Here is a 22619-nt window from a genome sequence, read left to right on the forward strand (position 1 = left end):
CGCCCAACGTGGGGCTCGAACCCACGACCCTGAGATTAAGAGTCTCATGCTCTACCGACTGAGCTAGCCGGGCTCCCTCCTTAAGACAGTATGCAGACCAATCCCTTTTTGTGAAGAAAATCAAATCCTGGATATTCCTCTACTCTTGTTTTGCAAGGAAAGCCAGATTTATACATCCTTCAGAGGACAGAGTGTCAAAAAAAATAAGCGAAAATGAAAATGGAAGCTGTGAGAACTTCATTTTGAGATTGCATAAGAATTCAAATTCCTCTCACATGCTAAAGAATACCTGAACCCTTTTGATTAAACCACTTTAGTTGTTATAATGAGACCATATTTGAAAGCCATCTGTGATTTTTCTGTTCTTACTCTGCAATGACCTTGGCAATGACAAGTTAAAAATAAAATGTATGCAAATTTTATAACGGAGAATGCGGGCATCAATCCCGCTACCTCTCGCATGCTAAGCGAGCGCTCTACCATTTGAGCTAAATCCCCTGTGTGTTTAATCTGCATAACATGAAAAAAGTAACCTCACTGCCTTCCACACTTTATTTGAAGTCCAATTGCCCATAACAGTGTTCAGTTCATTCCTAACTTATGCCTTACCTCCACTTATGGGATGTTTTACAGTTCAGGTTGGCCTGTTTACTACTCGAATATGAGTGATATTGTGGTGTGTTCATCTAGACTCATACCCTACCTAATCTTGAAGTTAAATTTCCCACCAATGAGAAACCAAGGGAGATACCATTTTTGATAGTTATTGCATGTCTGATGCAAGAATAATCACCAGATTATGAGAGTCCAGCAAAAATTACTCATTTTCGCCCAACGTGGGGGTCGAACCCACGACCCTGAGATTAAGAGTCTCATGCTCTACCGACTGAGCTAGCCGGGCTCCCACTGCAAGATGGTATGCAGACTAATCATTTTTTATGAAGGAAATCCATTCCTGGACAATTTTTGGGAGTTATTGCATGTCTAATGCAAGATTAATCTCCATATTATGAGAGTCAATGCAATATTCAGGCAAAAATTACTCATTTTCGCCCAACGTGCGGCTCGAACCCACGACCCTGAGATTAAGAGTCTCATGCTCTACCGACTGAGCTAGCCGGGTTCCCTCCTTAAGACAGTATGCAGACCAATCCCTTTTTGTGAAGAAAATCAAATCCTGGATATTCGTCTACTCTTGTTTTGCAAGGAAAGCCAGATTTATACATCCTTCAGAGGACAGAGTGTCAAAAAAATAAGAGAAAATGAAAATGGAAGTTGTGAGAACTTCATTTTGAGATTGCATAAGAATTCAAATTCCTCTCACATGCTAAAGAATACCTGAACCCTTTTGATTAAACCACTTTAGTTGTTATAATGAGACCATATTTGAAAGCCATCTGTGATTTTTCTGTTCTTACTCTGCAATGACCTTGGCAATGACAAGTTAAAAATAAAATGTATGCAAATTTTATAATGGAGAATGCGGGCATCGATCCCGCTACCTCTCGCATGCTAAGCGAGCGCTCGACCATTTGAGCTAATTCCCCTGTGTGTTTAATCTGCATAACATGAAAAAAGTAACCTTACTGCCTTCCACACTTTATTTGAAGTCCTATTGCCCATAACAGTGTTAAGTTCACTCCTAACTTATGCCTTACCTCCACTTATGGGATGTTTTACAGTTCAGGTTGGCCTGTTTACTACTTGAATATGAGTGATATTGCGGTGTGTTCATCTAGACTCATACCCTAGCTAATCTTGAAGTTAAATTTCCCACCAATGAGAAACCAAGGGAGATACCATTTTTGATAGTTATTGCATGTCTAATGCATGAATATTCACCAGATTATGAGAGTCAATGCAATAATCCAGCAAAAATTACTCATTTTCGCCCAACGTGGGGCTCGAACCCACGACCCTGAGATTAAGGGTCTCATGCTCTACCGACTGAGCTACCGGGCTCCCACTTCAAGATGGTATGCAGACTAATCATTTTTTATGAAGGAAATCCATTCCTGGACAATTTTTGGGAGTTATTGCAGGTCTAATGCAAGATTAATCTCCATATTATGAGAGTCAATGCAATATTCAGGCAAAACTTACTCGTTTTCGGCCAACGTGGGGCTCGAACCCCCGACCCTGAGATTAAGAGTCTCATGCTCTACCGACTGAGCTAGCCGGGCTCCCTTCGTAAGACAGTATGCAGACCAATCCCTTTTTGTAAAGAAAATCAAATCCTGGATATTCCTCTACTCTTGTTTTGCAAGGAAAGCCAGATTTATACATCCTTCAGAGGACAGAGTGTCAAAAAAAATAAGAGAAAATGAAAATGGAAGTTGTGAGAACTTCATTTTGAGATTGCATAAGAATTCAAATTCCTCTCACATGCTAAAGAATACCTGAACCCTTTTGATTAAACCACTTTATAGTTGTAATAATGAGACCATATTTGAAAGCCATCTGTGATTTTTCTGTTCTTACTCTGCAATGACCTTGGCAATGACAAGTTAAAAATAAAATGTATGCAAATTTTATAATGGAGAATGCGGGCATCGATCCCGCTACCTATCGCATGCTAAGCGAGCGCTTTACCATTTGAGCTAATTCCCCTGTGTGTTTAATCTGCATAACATGAAAAAAGTAACCTCACTGCCTTCCACACTTTATTTGAAGTCCAATTGCCCATAACAGTGTTAAGTTCACTCCTAACTTATGCCTTACCTCCACTTATGGGATGTTTTACAGTTCAGGTTGGCCTGTTTACTACCCGAATATGAGTGATATTGCGGTGTGTTCATCTAGACTCATACCCTAGCTAATCTTGAAGTTAAATTTCCCACCAATGAGAAACCAAGGGAGATACCATGTTTGATAGTTATTGCATGTCTAATGCAAGAATAATCACCAGATTATGAGAGTCAATGCAATAATCCAGCAAAAAGTACTCATTTTCACCCAACGTGGGGCTCAAACCCACGACCCTGAGATTAAGAGTCTCATGCTCTTCCGACTGAGCTAGCCAGGCTCCCTTCTTAAGACAGTATGCAGACCAATCCCTTTTTGTGAAGAAAATCAAATCCTGGATATTCCTCTACTCTTGTTTTGCAAGGAAAGCCAGATTTATACATCCTTCAGAGGACAGAGTGTCAAAAAAAATAAGAGAAAATGAAAACGGAAGTTGTGAGAACTTCATTTTGAGATTGCATAAGAATTCAAATTCCTCTCACATGCTAAAGAATACCTGAACCCTTTTGATTAAACCACTTTAGTTGTTATAATGAGACCATATTTGAAAGCCATCTGTGATTTTTCTGTTCTTACTCTGCAATGACCTTGGCAATGACAAGTTAAAAATAAAATGTATGCAAATTTTATAATGGAGAATGCGGGCATCGATCCCGCTACCTCTCGCATGCTAAGTGAGCGCTCTACCATTTGAGCTAATTCTCCTGTGTGTTTGATCTGCATAACATGAAAAAAGTAACCTCACTGCCTTCCACACTTTATTTGAAGTCCAATTGCCCATAACAGTGTTCAGTTCACTCCTAACTTATGCCTTACCTCCACTTATGGGATGTTTTACAGTTCAGGTTGGCCTGTTTACTACTCGAATATGAGTGATATTGTGGTGTGTTCATCTAGACTCATACCCTACCTAATCTTGAAGTTAAATTTCCCACCAATGAGAAACCAAGGGAGATACCATTTTTGATAGTTATTGCATGTCTAATGCAAGAATATTCACCAGATTATGAGAGTCAATGCAATAATCCAGCAAAAATTACTCATTTTCGCCGAACGTGGGGCTCGAACCCACGACACTGAGATTTAGAGTCTCATGCTCTACCGACTGAGCTAGCCGGGCTCCCACTTCAAGATGGTATGCAGACTAATCATTTTTTATGAAGGAAATCCATTCCTGGACAATTTTTGGGAGTTATTGCAGGTCTAATGCAAGATTAATCTCCATATTATGAGAGTCAATGCAATATTCAGGCAAAAATTACTCGTTTTCGCCCAACGTGGGGCTCGAACCCACGACCCTGAGATTAAGAGTCTCATGCTCTACCGACTGAGCTAGCCGGGCTCCCTCCTTAAGACAGTATGCAGACCAATCCCTTTTTGTGAAGAAAATCAAATCCTGGATATTCCTCTACTCTTGTTTTGCAAGGAAAGCCAGATTTATACATCCTTCAGAGGACAGAGTGTCAAAAAAAATAAGCGAAAATGAAAATGGAAGCTGTGAGAACTTCATTTTGAGATTGCATAAGAATTCAAATTCCTCTCACATGCTAAAGAATACCTGAACCCTTTTGATTAAACCACTTTAGTTGTTATAATGAGACCATATTTGAAAGCCATCTGTGATTTTTCTGTTCTTACTCTGCAATGACCTTGGCAATGACAAGTTAAAAATAAAATGTATGCAAATTTTATAATGGAGAATGCGGGCATCAATCCCGCTACCTATCGCATGCTAAGCGAGCGCTCTACCATTTGAGCTAATTCCCCTGTGTGTTTAATCTGCATAACATGAAAAAAGTAACCTCACTGCCTTCCACACTTTATTTGAAGTCCAATTGCCCATAACAGTCTTCAGTTCATTCCTAACTTATGCCTTACCTCCACTTATGGGATGTTTTACAGTTCAGGTTGGCCTGTTTACTACTCGAATATGAGTGATATTGTGGTGTGTTCATCTAGACTCATACCCTACCTAATCTTGAAGTTAAATTTCCCACCAATGAGAAACCAAGGGAGATACCATTTTTGATAGTTATTGCATGTCTGATGCAAGAATAATCACCAGATTATGAGAGTCCAGCAAAAATTACTCATTTTCGCCCAACGTGGGGCTCGAACCCACAACCCTGAGATTAAGAGTCTCATGCTCTACCGACTGAGCTAGCCGGGCTCCCACTGCAAGATGGTATGCAGACTAATCATTTTTTATGAAGGAAATCCATTCCTGGACAATTTTTGGGAGTTATTGCATGTCTAATGCAAGATTAATCTCCATATTATGAGAGTCAATGCAATATTCAGGCAAAAATTACTCATTTTCGCCCAACGTGCGGCTCGAACCCACGACCCTGAGATTAAGAGTCTCATGCTCTACCGACTGAGCTAGCCGGGTTCCCTCCTTAAGACAGTATGCAGACCAATCCCTTTTTGTGAAGAAAATCAAATCCTGGATATTCGTCTACTCTTGTTTTGCAAGGAAAGCCAGATTTATACATCCTTCAGAGGACAGAGTGTCAAAAAAATAAGAGAAAATGAAAATGGAAGTTGTGAGAACTTCATTTTGAGATTGCATAAGAATTCAAATTCCTCTCACATGCTAAAGAATACCTGAACCCTTTTGATTAAACCACTTTAGTTGTTATAATGAGACCATATTTGAAAGCCATCTGTGATTTTTCTGTTCTTACTCTGCAATGACCTTGGCAATGACAAGTTAAAAATAAAATGTATGCAAATTTTATAATGGAGAATGCGGGCATCAATCCCGCTACCTATCGCATGCTAAGCGAGCGCTCTACCATTTGAGCTAATTCCCCTGTGTGTTTAATCTGCATAACATGAAAAAAGTAACCTCACTGCCTTCCACACTTTATTTGAAGTCCAATTGCCCATAACAGTCTTCAGTTCATTCCTAACTTATGCCTTACCTCCACTTATGGGATGTTTTACAGTTCAGGTTGGCCTGTTTACTACTCGAATATGAGTGATATTGTGGTGTGTTCATCTAGACTCATACCCTACCTAATCTTGAAGTTAAATTTCCCACCAATGAGAAACCAAGGGAGATACCATTTTTGATAGTTATTGCATGTCTGATGCAAGAATAATCACCAGATTATGAGAGTCCAGCAAAAATTACTCATTTTCGCCCAACGTGGGGCTCGAACCCACGACCCTGAGATTAAGAGTCTCATGCTCTACCGACTGAGCTAGCCGGGCTCCCACTGCAAGATGGTATGCAGACTAATCATTTTTTATGAAGGAAATCCATTCCTGGACAATTTTTGGGAGTTATTGCATGTCTAATGCAAGATTAATCTCCATATTATGAGAGTCAATGCAATATTCAGGCAAAAATTACTCATTTTCGCCCAACGTGCGGCTCGAACCCACGACCCTGAGATTAAGAGTCTCATGCTCTACCGACTGAGCTAGCCGGGTTCCCTCCTTAAGACAGTATGCAGACCAATCCCTTTTTGTGAAGAAAATCAAATCCTGGATATTCGTCTACTCTTGTTTTGCAAGGAAAGCCAGATTTATACATCCTTCAGAGGACAGAGTGTCAAAAAAATAAGAGAAAATGAAAATGGAAGTTGTGAGAACTTCATTTTGAGATTGCATAAGAATTCAAATTCCTCTCACATGCTAAAGAATACCTGAACCCTTTTGATTAAACCACTTTAGTTGTTATAATGAGACCATATTTGAAAGCCATCTGTGATTTTTCTGTTCTTACTCTGCAATGACCTTGGCAATGACAAGTTAAAAATAAAATGTATGCAAATTTTATAATGGAGAATGCGGGCATCGATCCCGCTACCTCTCGCATGCTAAGCGAGCGCTCGACCATTTGAGCTAATTCCCCTGTGTGTTTAATCTGCATAACATGAAAAAATTAACCTTACTGCCTTCCACACTTTATTTGAAGTCCTATTCCCATAACAGTGTTAAGTTCACTCCTAACTTATGCCTTACCTCCACTTATGGGATGTTTTACAGTTCAGGTTGGCCTGTTTACTACTCGAATATGAGTGATATTGCGGTGTGTTCATCTAGACTCATACCCTAGCTAATCTTGAAGTTAAATTTCCCACCAATGAGAAACCAAGGGAGATACCATTTTTGATAGTTATTGCATGTCTAATGCATGAATATTCACCAGATTATGAGAGTCAATGCAATAATCCAGCAAAAATTACTCATTTTCGCCCAACGTGGGGCTCGAACCCACGACCCTGAGATTAAGGGTCTCATGCTCTACCGACTGAGCTACCGGGCTCCCACTTCAAGATGGTATGCAGACTAATCATTTTTTATGAAGGAAATCCATTCCTGGACAATTTTTGGGAGTTATTGCAGGTCTAATGCAAGATTAATCTCCATATTATGAGAGTCAATGCAATATTCAGGCAAAACTTACTCGTTTTCGGCCAACGTGGGGCTCGAACCCACGACCCTGAGATTAAGAGTCTCATGCTCTACCGACTGAGCTAGCCGGGCTCCCTTCTTAAGACAGTATGCAGACCAATCCCTTTTTGTAAAGAAAATCAAATCCTGGATATTCCTCTACTCTTGTTTTGCAAGGAAAGCCAGATTTATACATCCTTCAGAGGACAGAGTGTCAAAAAAAATAAGAGAAAATGAAAATGGAAGTTGTGAGAACTTCATTTTGAGATTTCATAAGAATTCAAATTCCTCTCACATGCTAAAGAATACCTGAACCCTTTTGATTAAACCACTTTAGTTGTAATAATGAGACCATATTTGAAAGCCATCTGTGATTTTTCTGTTCTTACTCTGCAATGACCTTGGCAATGACAAGTTAAAAATAAAATGTATGCAAATTTTATAATGGAGAATGCGGGCATCGATCCCGCTACCTATCGCATGCTAAGCGAGCGCTTTACCATTTGAGCTAATTCCCCTGTGTGTTTAATCTGCATAACATGAAAAAAGTAACCTCACTGCCTTCCACACTTTATTTGAAGTCCAATTGCCCATAACAGTGTTAAGTTCACTCCTAACTTATGCCTTACCTCCACTTATGGGATGTTTTACAGTTCAGGTTGGCCTGTTTACTACCCGAATATGAGTGATATTGCGGTGTGTTCATCTAGACTCATACCCTAGCTAATCTTGAAGTTAAATTTCCCACCAATGAGAAACCAAGGGAGATACCATGTTTGATAGTTATTGCATGTCTAATGCAAGAACAATCACCAGATTATGAGAGTCAATGCAATAATCCAGCAAAAATTACTCATTTTCACCCAACGTGGGGCTCAAACCCACGACCCTGAGATTAAGAGTCTCATGCTCTTCCGACTGAGCTAGCCGGGCTCCCTTCTTAAGACAGTATGCAGACCAATCCCTTTTTGTGAAGAAAATCAAATCCTGGATATTCCTCTACTCTTGTTTTGCAAGGAAAGCCAGATTTATACATCCTTCAGAGGACAGAGTGTCAAAAAAAATAAGAGAAAATGAAAACGGAAGTTGTGAGAACTTCATTTTGAGATTGCATAAGAATTCAAATTCCTCTCACATGCTAAAGAATACCTGAACCCTTTTGATTAAACCACTTTAGTTGTTATAATGAGACCATATTTGAAAGCCATCTGTGATTTTTCTGTTCTTACTCTGCAATGACCTTGGCAATGACAAGTTAAAAATAAAATGTATGCAAATTTTATAATGGAGAATGCGGGCATCGATCCCACTACCTCTCGCATGCTAAGCGAGCGCTCTACCATTTGAGCTAATTCCCCTGTGTGTTTAATCTGCATAACATGAAAAAAGTAACCTTACTGCCTTCCACACTTTCTTTGAAGTTCAATTGCCCATAACAGTGTTCAGTTCACTCCTAACTTATGCCTTACCTCCACTTATGGGATGTTTTACAGTTCAGGTTGGCCTGTTTACTACTCGAATATGAGTGATATTGTGGTGTGTTCATCTAGACTCATACCCTACCTAATCTTGAAGTTAAATTTCCCACCAATGAGAAACCAAGGGAGATACCATTTTTGATAGTTATTGCATGTCTAATGCAAGAATAATCACCAGATTATGAGAGTCCAGCAAAAATTACTAATTTTCGCCCAACGTGGGGCTCGAACCCACGACCCTGAGATTAAGAGTCTCATGCTCTACCGACTGAGCTAGCCGGGCCCCACTGCAAGATGGTATGCAGACTAATCATTTTTTATGAAGGAAATCCATTCCTGGACAATTTTTGGGAGTTATTGCATGCCTAATGCAAGATTAATCTCCATATTATGAGAGTCAATGCAATATTCAGGCAAAAATTACTCATTTTCGCCCAACGTGGGGCTCTAACCCACGACCCTGAGATTAAGAGTCTCATGCTCTACCGACTGAGCTAGCCGGGTTCCCTCCTTAAGACAGTATGCAGACCAATCCCTTTTTGTGCAGAAAATCAAATCCTGGATATTCCTCTACTCTTGTTTTGCAAGGAAAGCCAGATTTATACATCCTTCAGAGGACAGAGTGTCAAAAAAAAATAAGAGAAAATGAAAATGGAGGTTGTGAGAACTTCATTTTGAGATTGCATAAGAATTCAAATTCCTCTCACATGCTAAAGAATACCTGAACCCTTTTGATTAAACCACTTTAGTTGTTATAATGAGACCATATTTGAAAGCCATCTGTGATTTTTCTGTTCTTACTCTGCAATGACCTTGGCAATGACAAGTTAAAAATAAAATGTATGCAAATTTTAAAATGTAGAATGCGGGCATCGATCCCGCTACCTCTCGCATGCTAAGCGAGCACTCGACCATTTGAGCTAATTCCCCTGTGTGTTTAATCTGCATAACATGAAAAAAGTAACGTTACTGCCTTCCATACTTTATTTGAAGTCCTATTGCCCATAACAGTGTTAAGTTCACTCCTAACTTATGCCTTACCTCCACTTATGGGATGTTTTACAGTTCAGGTTGGCCTGTTTACTACTCGAATATGAGTGATATTGCGGTGTGTTCATCTAGACTCATACCCTAGCTAATCTTGAAGTTAAATTTCCCACCAATGAGAAACCAAGGGAGATACCATTTTTGATAGTTATTGCATGTCTAATGCAAGAATATTCACCAGATTATGAGAGTCAATGCAATAATCCAGCAAAAATTACTCATTTTCGCCCAACGTGGGGCTCGAACCCACGACCCTGAGATTAAGAGTCTCATGCTCTACCGACTGAGCTAGCCGGGCTCCCACTTCAAGATGGTATGCAGACTAATCATTTTTTATGAAGGAAATCCATTCCTGGACAATTTTTGGGAGTTATTGCAGGTCTAATGCAAGATTAATCTCCATATTATGAGAGTCAATGCAATATTCAGGCAAAACTTACTCGTTTTCGGCCAACGTGGGGCTCGAACCCACGACCCTGAGATTAAGAGTCTCATGCTCTACCGACTGAGCTAGCCGGGCTCCCTTCTTAAGAAAGTATGCAGACCAATCCCTTTTTGTGAAGAAAATCAAATCCTGGATATTCCTCTACTCTTGTTTTGCAAGGAAAGTCAGATTTATACATCCTTCAGAGGACAGAGTGTCAAAAAAAATAAGAGAAAATGAAAATGGAAGTTGTGAGAACTTCATTTTGAGATTGCATAAGAATTCAAATTCCTCTCACATGCTAAAGAATACCTGAACCCTTTTGATTAAACCACTTTAGTTGTAATAATGAGACCATATTTGAAAGCCATCTGTGATTTTTCTGTTCTTACTCTGCAATGACCTTGGCAATGACAAGTTAAAAATAAAATGTATGCAAATTTTATAATGGAGAATGCGGGCATCGATCCCGCTACCTATCGCATGCTAAGCGAGCGCTTTACCATTTGAGCTAATTCCCCTGTGTGTTTAATCTGCATAACATGAAAAAAGTAACCTCACTGCCTTCCACACTTTATTTGAAGTCCAATTGCCCATAACAGTGTTAAGTTCACTCCTAACTTATGCCTTACCTCCACTTATGGGATGTTTTACAGTTCAGGTTGGCCTGTTTACTACTCGAATATGAGTGATATTGCGGTGTGTTCATCTAGACTCATACCCTAGCTATTTTGAAGTTAAATTTCCCACCAATGAGAAACCAAGGGAGATACCATGTTTGATAGTTATTGCATGTCTAATGCAAGAATAATCACCAGATTATGAGAGTCAATGCAATAATCCAGCAAAAATTACTCATTTTCACCCAACGTGGGGCTCAAACCCACGACCCTGAGATTAAGAGTCTCATGCTCTACCGACTGAGCTAGCCGGGCTCCCTCCTTAAGACAGTATGCAGACCAATCCCTTTTTGTGAAGAAAATCAAATCCTGGATATTCCTCTACTCTTGTTTTGCAAGGAAAGCCAGATTTATACATCCTTCAGAGGACAGAGTGTAAAAAAAAATAAGAGAAAATGAAAACGGAAGTTGTGAGAACTTCATTTTGAGATTGCATAAGAATTCAAATTCCTCTCACATGCTAAAGAATACCTGAACCCTTTTGATTAAACCACTTTAGTTGTTATAATGAGACCATATTTGAAAGCCATCTGTGATTAGGTCTCGCGACCTATCGATGCGCGCAAGCGCATCGAGCATAGCGAGAATTCATGTGGCGAAAACATCTTCAAACCAAAGGGCTTTCAGCCCCGCGGTTTTCATGCAGTGCCCGTGTACATGCACGCGCATCGCATCCAAGCCCAGCCCAGTCCTCCCCTAGCAGCACTCCTCCCACGCCAGCAACTCCCCGCTCCCACACCAGCACCTCCCCTCTCTCGCATTCGCGCCATCCGGCTTCTCCTCCCCTAGCAGCACTCCTCCCACACCAGCATCTCCCCCCTCCCACACCAGCACCTCCCCTCTCTCGCATTCACGCCCACCCACCAGGCTCTCCCGCCCCCATCAGGCTTCCCTCCCAATCCGCCTGCCTCCCCTCGCGCATTCACGCTCCTCCTCCAGGCTCTCCCGCCCCCATCCGGCTTCTCGCATCGCACTCTCTCCTCCCCCCTCCCTTCTCGTATTTTCTTGTTTTCATTCCTGTTCGCCAATGCTACTTTGAATCCATTCTAAACAGGCAAAAGCACTTGTGTGTGTTTTAAAAGCATGCCATGGCTTCAATGTGCGATGGCATTGCACAGGCTTATAGCCACAAGTTGAACGTGTCACTTTACCTATCCCGGTACATTCAGTTTCTGAATTTAAGGGCAAATAAGTTACATGTTCTGGTTGTGGCTCCACACTAGTGTTAACATTCTTGACTGCCTGCCTCCCCTCGCTCGCATTCCCGACCCAGGCTCTCCCGGCGGCTTTCGTTTTCCGCTTGATTGCCTTCCCTGCTGCTGCTCGCATCGCACTCTCTCCTCCCCCCTCCCTTCTCGTATTTTCTTGTTTTCATTCCTGTTCGCCAATGCTACTTTGAATCCATTCTAAACAGGCAAAAGCACTTGTGTGTGTTTTAAAAGCATGCCATGGCTTCAATGTGCGATGGCATTGCACAGGCTTATAGCCACAAGTTGAACGTGTCACTTTACCTATCCCGGTACATTCAGTTTCTGAATTTAAGGGCAAATAAGTTACATGTTCTGGTTGTGGCTCCACACTAGTGTTAACATTCTTGACTTCAGACATGCAGTTAGTGGGAGACGGGTCCACAGCGCAAAAGTGATAATCTGTTCGTCTTTTTCGTCATTGCTCAAGCAGTAAAGATGCTGACATAGGCTTTGATTACAGGCAGAGTTCTTAAGATTACTCAGCAAGAAAGGGGCCATGAGACAGACCTGATCACCGGCGTTCATGTGCTCTTGGAAGACTCTCAGCGGCTCTGTCTCTCGTGCACACACGCACTTATCTCACAAGCACATTCCATTCTCTCTCTCCAGCACCTCCCCTCTCTCGCATTCACGCCCACCCACCAGGCTCTCCCGCCCCCATCAGGCTTCCCTCCCAATCCGCCTGCCTCCCCTCGCGCATTCACGCTCCCCCTCCAGGCTCTCCCGCCCCCATCCGGCTTCCCTCGTAATCTGCCTGCCTCCCCTCGCTCGCATTCCCGACCCAGGCTCTCCCGGCGGCTTTCGTTTTCCGCTTGATTGCCTTCCCTGCTGCTGCTCGCATCGCACTCTCTCCTCCCCCCTCCCTTCTCGTATTTTCTTGTTTTCATTCCTGTTCGCCAATGCTACTTTGAATCCATTCTAAACAGGCAAAAGCACTTGTGTGTGTTTTAAAAGCATGCCATGGCTTCAATGTGCGATGGCATTGCACAGACTTATAGCCACAAGTTGAACGTGTCACTTTACCTATCCCGGTACATTCAGTTTCTGAATTTAAGGGCAAATAAGTTACATGTTCTGGTTGTGGCTCCACACTAGTGTTAACATTCTTGACTTCAGACATGCAGTTAGTGGGAGACGGGTCCACAGCGCAAAAGTGATAATCTGTTCGTCTTTTTCATCATTGCTCAAGCAGTAAAGATGCTGACATAGGCTTTGATTACAGGCAGAGTTCTTAAGATTACTCAGCAAGAAAGGGGCCACGAGACAGACCTGATCACCGGCGTTCATGTGCTCTTGGAAGACTCTCAGCGGCTCTGTCTCTCGTGCACACACGCACTTATCTCACAAGCACATTCCATTCTCTCTCGCCAGCACCTCCCCTCTCTTGCATTCACGCCCACCCACCAGGCTCTCCCGCCCCCATCAGGCTTCCCTCCCAATCCGCCTGCCTCCCCTCGCGCATTCACGCTCCCCCTCCAGGCTCTCCCGCCCCCATCCGGCTTCCCTCGTAATCTGCCTGCCTCCCCTCGCTCGCATTCCCGACCCTGGCTCTCCCGGCGGCTTTCGTTTTCCGCTTGATTGCCTTCCCTGCTGCTGCTCGCATCGCACTCTCTCCTCCCCCCTCCCTTCTCGTATTTTCTTATTTTCATTCCTGTTCGCCAATGCTACTTTGAATCCATTCTAAACAGGCAAAAGCACTTGTGTGTGTTTTAAAAGCATGCCATGGCATCAATGTGCGATGGCATTGCACAGGCTTATAGCCACAAGTTGAACGTGTCACTTTACCTATCCCGGTACATTCAGTTTCTGAATTTAAGGGCAAATAAGTTACATGTTCTGGTTGTGGCTCCACACTAGTGTTAACATTCTTGACTTCAGACATGCAGTTAGTGGGAGACGGGTCCACAGCGCAAAAGTGATAATCTGTTCGTCTTTTTCATCATTGCTCAAGCAGTAAAGATGCTGACATAGGCTTTGATTACAGGCAGAGTTCTTAAGATTACTCAGCAAGAAAGGGGCCACGAGACAGACCTGATCACCGGCGTTCATGTGCTCTTGGAAGACTCTCAGCGGCTCTGTCTCTCGTGCACACACGCACTTATCTCACAAGCACATTCCATTCTCTCTCTCTCTCGCTCCTCCTCCTCCATGGGGCCTCCTCCCATCCACTCCCTTTCTCTCTACTGTACTCCTCTTCGCACGCACTCACTACCCTCTCCCCTCCTCCGAAATCCGCTGCCAACTTCTACTCCACACAGCCTATTCTATTCCTTTCACCCCCTGCTCCCTTTCTTGGCACCGACATCCGCTGCGGGGTACCTCCCTTCGTCCACACTATCACAGAATGTACTTCTCTTGAAGGGCAGCTCTTGACGCCTCTTGAACTCCGATGCCCAAAAAAGAAAAAAACATGTTTTTAAACAATCCCAAAAAATTGTCTGCCCTCTTTTTACTGTGTCCCTCACTGACTTTCAATTCTCACCATCCTCCATTCTCGCCATACTCCAATCTCGCCATACTCCAGCTCCTATAAAATCAGGCCAGGGTGAAATTCTGATCACACCACTGAAGTTAGCCAAATTCCCATTACTTGATTTGGTCTACTTTTTTAAGTAACGCAGCACCTCATATGGATAGATTGAAACCCTTAGGATGGTATTACTTGACATATTTGTCCACAGGCTCGTTTGCTTAAAAAATATCCCCTTAGATACTGTTAAGCAGAATGTTGCAATGTAGTCTGGGCCATTACTACAGTTTCTGTGTTAAATATTAAGGGACACCACCACAGCACTCAGGGACACCATCACACCACTCAACAACACAACCACACCACTCAGGGACATCACCACACCACTCAGGGACACCACCACAACACTCAGGGACACCACCACATCACTCAGGGACACCACCACATCATCAGTCAGGGACACCACCACACTACTCAGGGACACCACCAAACTACTCAGGGACACCACCCCATCACTCAGGGACACCACCACACCACTCAGGGATACCAACACAGCACTCAGGGACACCACCGCAGACCTTAGGGACACCAACACAGCACTCAGGGAGACCACCACATCACTAATGTACACCACAAAATCAATCAAGGACACCACCACATCACTCAGGGACACCACCACACCACTCAGGGACACCACCACACCACTCAGGGACACCACCACATCACTCTGGGACACCACCACATCACTCTGGGACACCACCACATCACTCTGGGACACCACCACATCACTCTGGGACACCACCACATCACTCTGGGACACCACCACATCACTCTGGGACTCCACCACATCACTCTAATACACCACCACATCACTCAGCACCATAACAGCATCACTCAGCACCACAACAGCACTGTCCTTGCTGGCTAACAACAAGCATTCCCATAGCCAATAGGACTTGCATTAGGAAAGTGTAAGCTATTGGCTTTGTAAATAACAATGCTATTAATTTATATATTTTCAATGCCAACACATATTAAAAAAATAATCGTCATTTACAATACCAATAGCTCACACTTTCCTAATGCGAGACCTACTGGCAACGCCAGTGCTTGTTTCTGTTCTTACTCTGCAATGACCTTGGCAATGACAAGTTAAAAATAAAATGTATGCAAATTTTATAATGGAGAATGCGGGCATCGATCCCGCTACCTCTCGCATGCTAAGCGAGCGCTCTACCATTTGAGCTAATTCTCCTGTGTGATTAATCAGCATAACATGAAAAAAGTAACCTTACTGCCTTCCACACTTTATTTGAAGTCCAATTGCCCATAACAGTGTTAAGTTCACTCCTAACGTATGCCTTACCTCCACTTATGGGATGTTTTACAGTTCAGGTTGGCCTGTTTACTACTCGAATATGAGTGATATTGCGGTGTGTTCATCTAGACTCATACCCTAGCTAATCTTGAAGTTAAATTTCCCACCAATGAGAAACCAAGGGAGATACCATGTTTGATAGTTATTGCATGTCTAATGCAAGAATAATCACCAGATTATGAGAGTCAATGCAATAATCCAGCAAAAATTACTCATTTTCGCCCAACGTGGGGCTCAAACCCACGACCCTGAGATTAAGAGTCTCATGCTCTACCGACTGAGCTAGCCGGGCTCCCACTTCAAGATGGTATGCAGACTAATCATTTTTTATGAAGGAAATCCATTCCTGGACAATTTTTGGGAGTTATTGCAGGTCTAATGCAAGATTAATCTCCATATTATGAGAGTCAATGCAATATTCAGGCAAAAATTACTCGTTTTTGCCCAACGTGAGGCTCGAACCCACGACCCTGAGATTAAGAGTCTCATGCTCTACCGACTGAGCTAGCCGGGGTCCCTCCTTAAGACAGTATGCAGACCAATCCCTTTTTGTGAAGAAAATCAAATCCTGGATATTCCTCTACTCTTGTTTTGCAAGGAAAACCAGATTTATACATCCTTCAGAGGACAGAGTGTCAAAAAAAATAAGAGAAAATGAAAACGGAAGTTTGTGAGAACTTCATTTTGAGATTGCATAAGAATTCAAATTCCTCTCACATGCTAAAGAATACCTGAACCCTTTTGATTAAACCACTTTAGTTGTTATAATGAGACCATATTTGAAAGCCATCCGTGATTTTTCTGTTCTTACTCTGCAATGACCTTGGCAATGACAAGTTAAAAATAAAATGTATGCAAATTTTATAATGGTGAATGCGGGCATCGATCCCGCTACCTCTCGCATGCTAAGCGAGCGCTCTACCATTTGAGCTAATTCCCCTGTGTGTTTAATCTGCATAACATGAAAAAGTAACCTTACTGCCTTCCACACTTTATTTGAAGTCCAATTGCCCATAACAGTGTTCAGTTCACTCCTAACTTATGCCTTACCTCCACTTATGGGATGTTTTACAGTTCAGGTTGGTCTGTTACTACTCGAATATGAGTGATATTGTGGTGTGTTCATCTAGACTCATACCCTACCTAATCTTGAAGTTAAATTTCCCACCAATGAGAAACCAAGGGAGATACCATTTTTGATAGTTATTGCATGTCTAATGCAAGAATAATCACCAGATTATGAGAGTCCAGCAAAAATTACTCATTTTCGCCCAACGTGGGGCTCGAACCCACGACCCTGAGATTAAGAGTCTCATGCTCTACCGACTGAGCTAGCCGGGCTCCCACTTCAAGATGGTATGCAGACTAATCATTTTTTATGAAGGAAATCCATTCCTGGTCAATTTTTGGGAGTTATTGCATGTCTAATGCAAGATTAATCTCCATATTATGAGAATCAATGCAATATTCAGGCAAAAGTTACTCATTTTCGCCCAACGTGGGGCTCAAACCCACGACCCTGAGATTAAGAGTCTCATGCTCTACCGACTGAGCTAGCCGGGTTCCCTCCTTAAGACAGTATGCAGACCAATCCCTTTTTGTGAAGAAAATCAAATCCTGGATATTCCTCTACTCTTGTTTTGCAAGGAAAGCCAGATTTATACATCCTTCAGAGGACAGAGTGTCAAAAAAAATAAGAGAAAATGAAAATGGAAGTTGTGAGAACTTCAATTTGAGATTGCATAAGAATTCAAATTCCTCTCACATGCTAAAGAATACCTGAACCCTTTTGATTAAACCACTTTAGTTGTTATAATGAGACCATATTTGAAAGCCATCTGTGATTTTTCTGTTCTTACTCTGCATTGACCTTGGCAATGACAATTTAAAAATAAAACGTATGCAAATTTTATAATGGAGAATGCGGGCATCGATCCCGCTACCTCTCGCATGCTAAGCGAGCGCTCTACCATTTGAGCTAATTCCCCTGTGTGTTTAATCTGCATAACATGAAAAAAGTAACCTCACTGCCTTCCACACTTTATTTGAAGTCCAATTGCCCATAACAGTGTTCAGTTCACTCCTAACTTATGCCTTACCTCCACTTATGGTATGTTTTACAGTTCAGGTTGGCCTGTTTACTACTCGAATATGAGTGATATTGCGGTGTGTTCATCTAGACTCATACCCTAGCTAATCTTGAAGTTAAATTTCCCACCAATGAGAAACCAAGGGAGATACCATTTTTGATAGTTATTGCATGTCTAATGCAAGAATAATCACCAGATTATGAGAGTCCAGCAAAAATTACTCATTTTCACCCAACGTGGGGCTCGAACCCATGACCCTGAAATTAAGAGTCTCATGCTCTACTGACTGAGCTACCCGGGCTCCCACTTCAAGATGGTATGCAGACTAATCATTTTTTATGAAGGAAATCCATTCCTGGACAATTTCTGGGAGTTATTGCATGTCTAATGCAAGATTAATCTCCATATTATGAGAGTCAATGCAATATTCAGGCAAAAATTACTAGTTTTCGCCCAACGTGGGGCTCGAACCCACAACCCTGAGATTAAGAGTCTCATGCTCTACCGACTGAGCTAGCCGGGTTCCCTCCTTAAGACAGTATGCAGACCAATCCCTTTTTGTGAAGAAAATCAAATCCTGGATATTCCTCTACTCTTGTTTTGCAAGGAAAGCCAGATTTATACATCCTTCAGAGGACAGAGTGTCAAAAAAAATAAGAGAAAATGAAAATGGAAGTTGTAAGAACTTCATTTTGAGATTGCATAAGAATTCAAATTCCTCTCACATGCTAAAGAATACCTGAACCCTTTTGATTAAACCACTTTAGTTGTTATAATGAGACCATATTTGAAAGCCATCTGTGATTTTTCTGTTCTTACTCTGCAATGACCTTTTCAATGACAAGTTAAAAATAAAATGTATGCAAATTTTATAATGGAGAATGCGGGCATCGATCCTGCTACCTCTCGCATGCTAAGCGAGCGCTCTACCATTTGAGCTAATTCCCCTGTGTGTTTAATCTGCATAACAGAGTCTCATGCTCTACCGACTGAGCTAGCCGGGCTCCCACTTCAAGATGGTATGCAGACTAATCATTTTTTATGAAGGAAATCCATTCCTGGTCAATTTTTGGGAGTTATTGCATGTCTAATGCAAGATTAATCTCCATATTATGAGAATCAATGCAATATTCAGGCAAAAATTACTCATTTTCGCCCAACGTGGGGCTCAAACCCACGACCCTGAGATTAAGAGTCTCATGCTCTACCGACTGAGCTAGCCGGGTTCCCTCCTTAAGACAGTATGCAGACCAATCCCTTTTTGTGAAGAAAATCAAATCCTGGATATTCCTCTACTCTTGTTTTGCAAGGAAAGCCAGATTTATACATCCTTCAGAGGACAGAGTGTCAAAAAAAATAAGAGAAAATGAAAATGGAAGTTGTGAGAACTTCAATTTGAGATTGCATAAGAATTCAAATTCCTCTCACATGCTAAAGAATACCTGAACCCTTTTGATTAAACCACTTTAGTTGTTATAATGAGACCATATTTGAAAGCCATCTGTGATTTTTCTGTTCTTACTCTGCATTGACCTTGGCAATGACAAGTTAAAAATAAAACGTATGCAAATTTTATAATGGAGAATGCGGGCATCGATCCCGCTACCTCTCGCATGCTAAGCGAGCGCTCTACCATTTGAGCTAATTCCCCTGTGTGTTTAATCTGCATAACATGAAAAAAGTAACCTCACTGCCTTCCACACTTTATTTGAAGTCCAATTGCCCATAACAGTGTTCAGTTCACTCCTAACTTATGCCTTACCTCCACTTATGGTATGTTTTACAGTTCAGGTTGGCCTGTTTACTACTCGAATATGAGTGATATTGCGGTGTGTTCATCTAGACTCATACCCTAGCTAATCTTGAAGTTAAATTTCCCACCAATGAGAAACCAAGGGAGATACCATTTTTGATAGTTATTGCATGTCTAATGCAAGAATAATCACCAGATTATGAGAGTCCAGCAAAAATTACTCATTTTCACCCAACGTGGGGCTCGAACCCACGACCCTGAAATTAAGAGTCTCATGCTCTACTGACTGAGCTAGCCGGGCTCCCACTTCAAGATGGTATGCAGACTAATCATTTTTTATGAAGGAAATCCATTCCTGGACAATTTTTGGGAGTTATTGCATGTCTAATGCAAGATTAATCTCCATATTATGAGAGTCAATGCAATATTCAGGCAAAAATTACTAGTTTTCGCCCAACGTGGGGCTCGAACCCACAACCCTGAGATTAAGAGTCTCATGCTCTACCGACTGAGCTAGCCGGGTTCCCTCCTTAAGACAGTATGCAGACCAATCCCTTTTTGTGAAGAAAATCAAATCCTGGATATTCCTCTACTCTTGATTTGCAAGGAAAGCCAGATTTATACATCCTTCAGAGGACAGAGTGTCAAATAAAATAAGAGAAAATGAAAATGGAAGTTGTAAGAACTTCATTTTGAGATTGCATAAGAATTCAAATTCCTCTCACATGCTAAAGAATACCTGAACCCTTTTGATTAAACCACTTTAGTTGTTATAATGAGACCATATTTGAAAGCCATCTGTGATTTTTCTGTTCTTACTCTGCAATGACCTTTTCAATGACAAGTTAAAAATAAAATGTATGCAAATTTTATAATGGAGAATGCGGGCATCGATCCCGCTACCTCTCGCATGCTAAGCGAGCGCTCTACCATTTGAGCTAATTCCCCTGTGTGTTTAATCTGCATAACATGAAAAAAGTAACCTTACTGCCTTCCACACTTTATTTGAAGTCCAATTGCCCATAACAGTGTTAAGTTCACTCCTAATTTATGCCTTACCTCCACTTATGGGATGTTTTACAGTTCAGGTTGGCCTGTTTACTACTCGAATATGAGTGATATTGCGGTGTGTTCATCTAGACTCATACCCTAGCTTATCTTGAAGTTAAATTTCCCACCAATGAGAAACCAAGGGAGATACCATTTCTGATAGTTATTGCATGTCTAATGCAAGAATATTCACCAGATTATGAGAGTCAATGCAATAATCCAGCAAAAATTACTCATTTTCGCCCAACGTGGGGCTCGAACCCACGACCCTGAGATTAAGAGTCTCATTCTCTACCGACTGAGCTAGCCGGGCTCCCACTTCAAGATGGTATGCAGACTAATCACTTTTTATGAAGGAAATCCATTTCTGGACAATTTTTGGGAGTTATTGCATGTCTAATGCAAAATTAATCTCCATATTATGAGAGTCAATGCAATATTCAGGCAAAAATTACTCATTTTCGCCCAACGTGGGGCTCAAACCCACGACCCTGAGATTAAGAGTCTCATGCTCTACCGACTGAGCTAGCCGGGTTCCCTCCTTAAGACAGTATGCAGACCAATCCCTTTTTGTGAAGAAAATCAAATCCTGGATATTCCTCTACTCTTGTTTTGCAAGGAAAGCCAGATTTATACATCCTTCAGAGGACAGAATGTCAAAAAAAATAAGAGAAAATGAAAATGGAAGTTGTGAGAACTTCATTTTGAGATTGCATAAGAATTCAAATTCCTCTCACATGCTAAAGAATACCTGAACCCTTTTGATTAAACCACTTTAGTTGTTATAATGAGACCATATTTGAAAGCCATCTGTGATTTTTCTGTTCTTACTCTGCATTGACCTTGGCAATGACAAGTTAAAAATAAAATGTATGCAAATTTTATAATGGAGAATGCGGGCATCGATCCCGCTACCTCTCGCATGCTAAGCGAGCGCTCTACCATTTGAGCTAATTCCCCTGTGTGTTTAATCTGCATAACATGATAAAAGTAACCTCACTGCCTTCCACACTTTATTTGAAGTCCAATTGCCCATAACAGTGTTCAGTTCACTCCTAACTTATGCCTTACCTCCACTTATGGGATGTTTTACAGTTCAGGTTGGCCTGTTTACTACTCGAATATGAGTGATATTGTGGTTTGTTCATCTAGACTCATACCCTACCTAATCTTGAAGTTAAATTTCCCACCAATGAGAAACCAAGGGAGATACCATTTTCGATACTTATTGCATGTCTAATGCAAGAATAATCACCAGATTATGAGAGTCCAGCAAAAATTACTCATTTTCGCCCAACGTGGGGCTCGAACCCACGACCCTGAGATTAAGAGTCTCATGCTCTACCGACTGAGCTAGCCGGGCTCCCACTTCAAGATGGTATGCAGACTAATCATTTTTTATGAAGGAAATCCATTCCTGGACAATTTTTGGGAGTTATTGCATGTCTAATGCAAGAATAATCTCCATATTATGAGAGTCAATGCAATATTCAGGCAAAAATTACTCATTTTCGCCCAACGTGGGGCTCGAACCCACGACCCTGAGATTAAGAGTCTCATGCTCTACCGACTGAGCTAGCCGGGCTCCCTCCTTAAGACAGTATGCAGACCAAGCCCTTTTTGTGAAGAAAATCAAATCCTGGATATTCCTCTACTCTTGTTTTGCAAGGAAAGCCAGATTTATACATCCTTCAGAGGACAGAGTGTCAAAAAAATAAGAGAAAATGAAAACGGAAGTTGTGAGAACTTCATTTTGAGATTGCATAAGAATTCAAATTCCTCTCACATGCTAAAGCATACCTGAACCCTTTTGATTAAACCACTTTAGTTGTTATAATGAGACCATA

The 22619-nt window shown here is 41.7% G+C and overlaps 13 non-coding genes across 13 annotated transcripts; all 13 read right to left on the bottom strand.

Annotated features, from left to right (window-relative positions):
- TRNAK-CUU (transfer RNA lysine (anticodon CUU)) lies at nucleotides 1-73 on the bottom strand. Its single transcript has one exon. It is a non-coding gene; the product is annotated as a tRNA-Lys (tRNA).
- A 3941-nt stretch (nucleotides 74-4014) lies between these two features.
- On the bottom strand, nucleotides 4015-4087 carry TRNAK-CUU (transfer RNA lysine (anticodon CUU)). The gene has a single exon. It is a non-coding gene; the product is annotated as a tRNA-Lys (tRNA).
- A 1804-nt stretch (nucleotides 4088-5891) lies between these two features.
- Nucleotides 5892-5964, bottom strand: TRNAK-CUU (transfer RNA lysine (anticodon CUU)). Its single transcript has one exon. It is a non-coding gene; the product is annotated as a tRNA-Lys (tRNA).
- Nucleotides 5965-8840: 2876 nt separating this feature from the next.
- On the bottom strand, nucleotides 8841-8913 carry TRNAK-CUU (transfer RNA lysine (anticodon CUU)). Its single transcript has one exon. It is a non-coding gene; the product is annotated as a tRNA-Lys (tRNA).
- A 989-nt stretch (nucleotides 8914-9902) lies between these two features.
- Nucleotides 9903-9975, bottom strand: TRNAK-CUU (transfer RNA lysine (anticodon CUU)). Its single transcript has one exon. It is a non-coding gene; the product is annotated as a tRNA-Lys (tRNA).
- Nucleotides 9976-15683: 5708 nt separating this feature from the next.
- TRNAA-AGC (transfer RNA alanine (anticodon AGC)) lies at nucleotides 15684-15756 on the bottom strand. The gene has a single exon. It is a non-coding gene; the product is annotated as a tRNA-Ala (tRNA).
- Nucleotides 15757-17147: 1391 nt separating this feature from the next.
- On the bottom strand, nucleotides 17148-17220 carry TRNAK-CUU (transfer RNA lysine (anticodon CUU)). The gene has a single exon. It is a non-coding gene; the product is annotated as a tRNA-Lys (tRNA).
- A 574-nt stretch (nucleotides 17221-17794) lies between these two features.
- TRNAA-AGC (transfer RNA alanine (anticodon AGC)) lies at nucleotides 17795-17867 on the bottom strand. The gene has a single exon. It is a non-coding gene; the product is annotated as a tRNA-Ala (tRNA).
- A 1680-nt stretch (nucleotides 17868-19547) lies between these two features.
- On the bottom strand, nucleotides 19548-19620 carry TRNAA-AGC (transfer RNA alanine (anticodon AGC)). The gene has a single exon. It is a non-coding gene; the product is annotated as a tRNA-Ala (tRNA).
- Nucleotides 19621-20597: 977 nt separating this feature from the next.
- Nucleotides 20598-20670, bottom strand: TRNAA-AGC (transfer RNA alanine (anticodon AGC)). Its single transcript has one exon. It is a non-coding gene; the product is annotated as a tRNA-Ala (tRNA).
- Nucleotides 20671-21659: 989 nt separating this feature from the next.
- Nucleotides 21660-21732, bottom strand: TRNAA-AGC (transfer RNA alanine (anticodon AGC)). Its single transcript has one exon. It is a non-coding gene; the product is annotated as a tRNA-Ala (tRNA).
- A 330-nt stretch (nucleotides 21733-22062) lies between these two features.
- On the bottom strand, nucleotides 22063-22135 carry TRNAK-CUU (transfer RNA lysine (anticodon CUU)). Its single transcript has one exon. It is a non-coding gene; the product is annotated as a tRNA-Lys (tRNA).
- Nucleotides 22136-22284: 149 nt separating this feature from the next.
- Nucleotides 22285-22357, bottom strand: TRNAK-CUU (transfer RNA lysine (anticodon CUU)). The gene has a single exon. It is a non-coding gene; the product is annotated as a tRNA-Lys (tRNA).
- Between the last annotated feature and the right edge of the window lie 262 nt (nucleotides 22358-22619).

Source organism: Lissotriton vulgaris, chromosome 1_1, assembly GCF_964263255.1.
Source record: "Lissotriton vulgaris chromosome 1_1, aLisVul1.2, whole genome shotgun sequence".
In the NCBI taxonomy this organism is placed as follows: Eukaryota; Metazoa; Chordata; class Amphibia; order Caudata; family Salamandridae; genus Lissotriton; species Lissotriton vulgaris.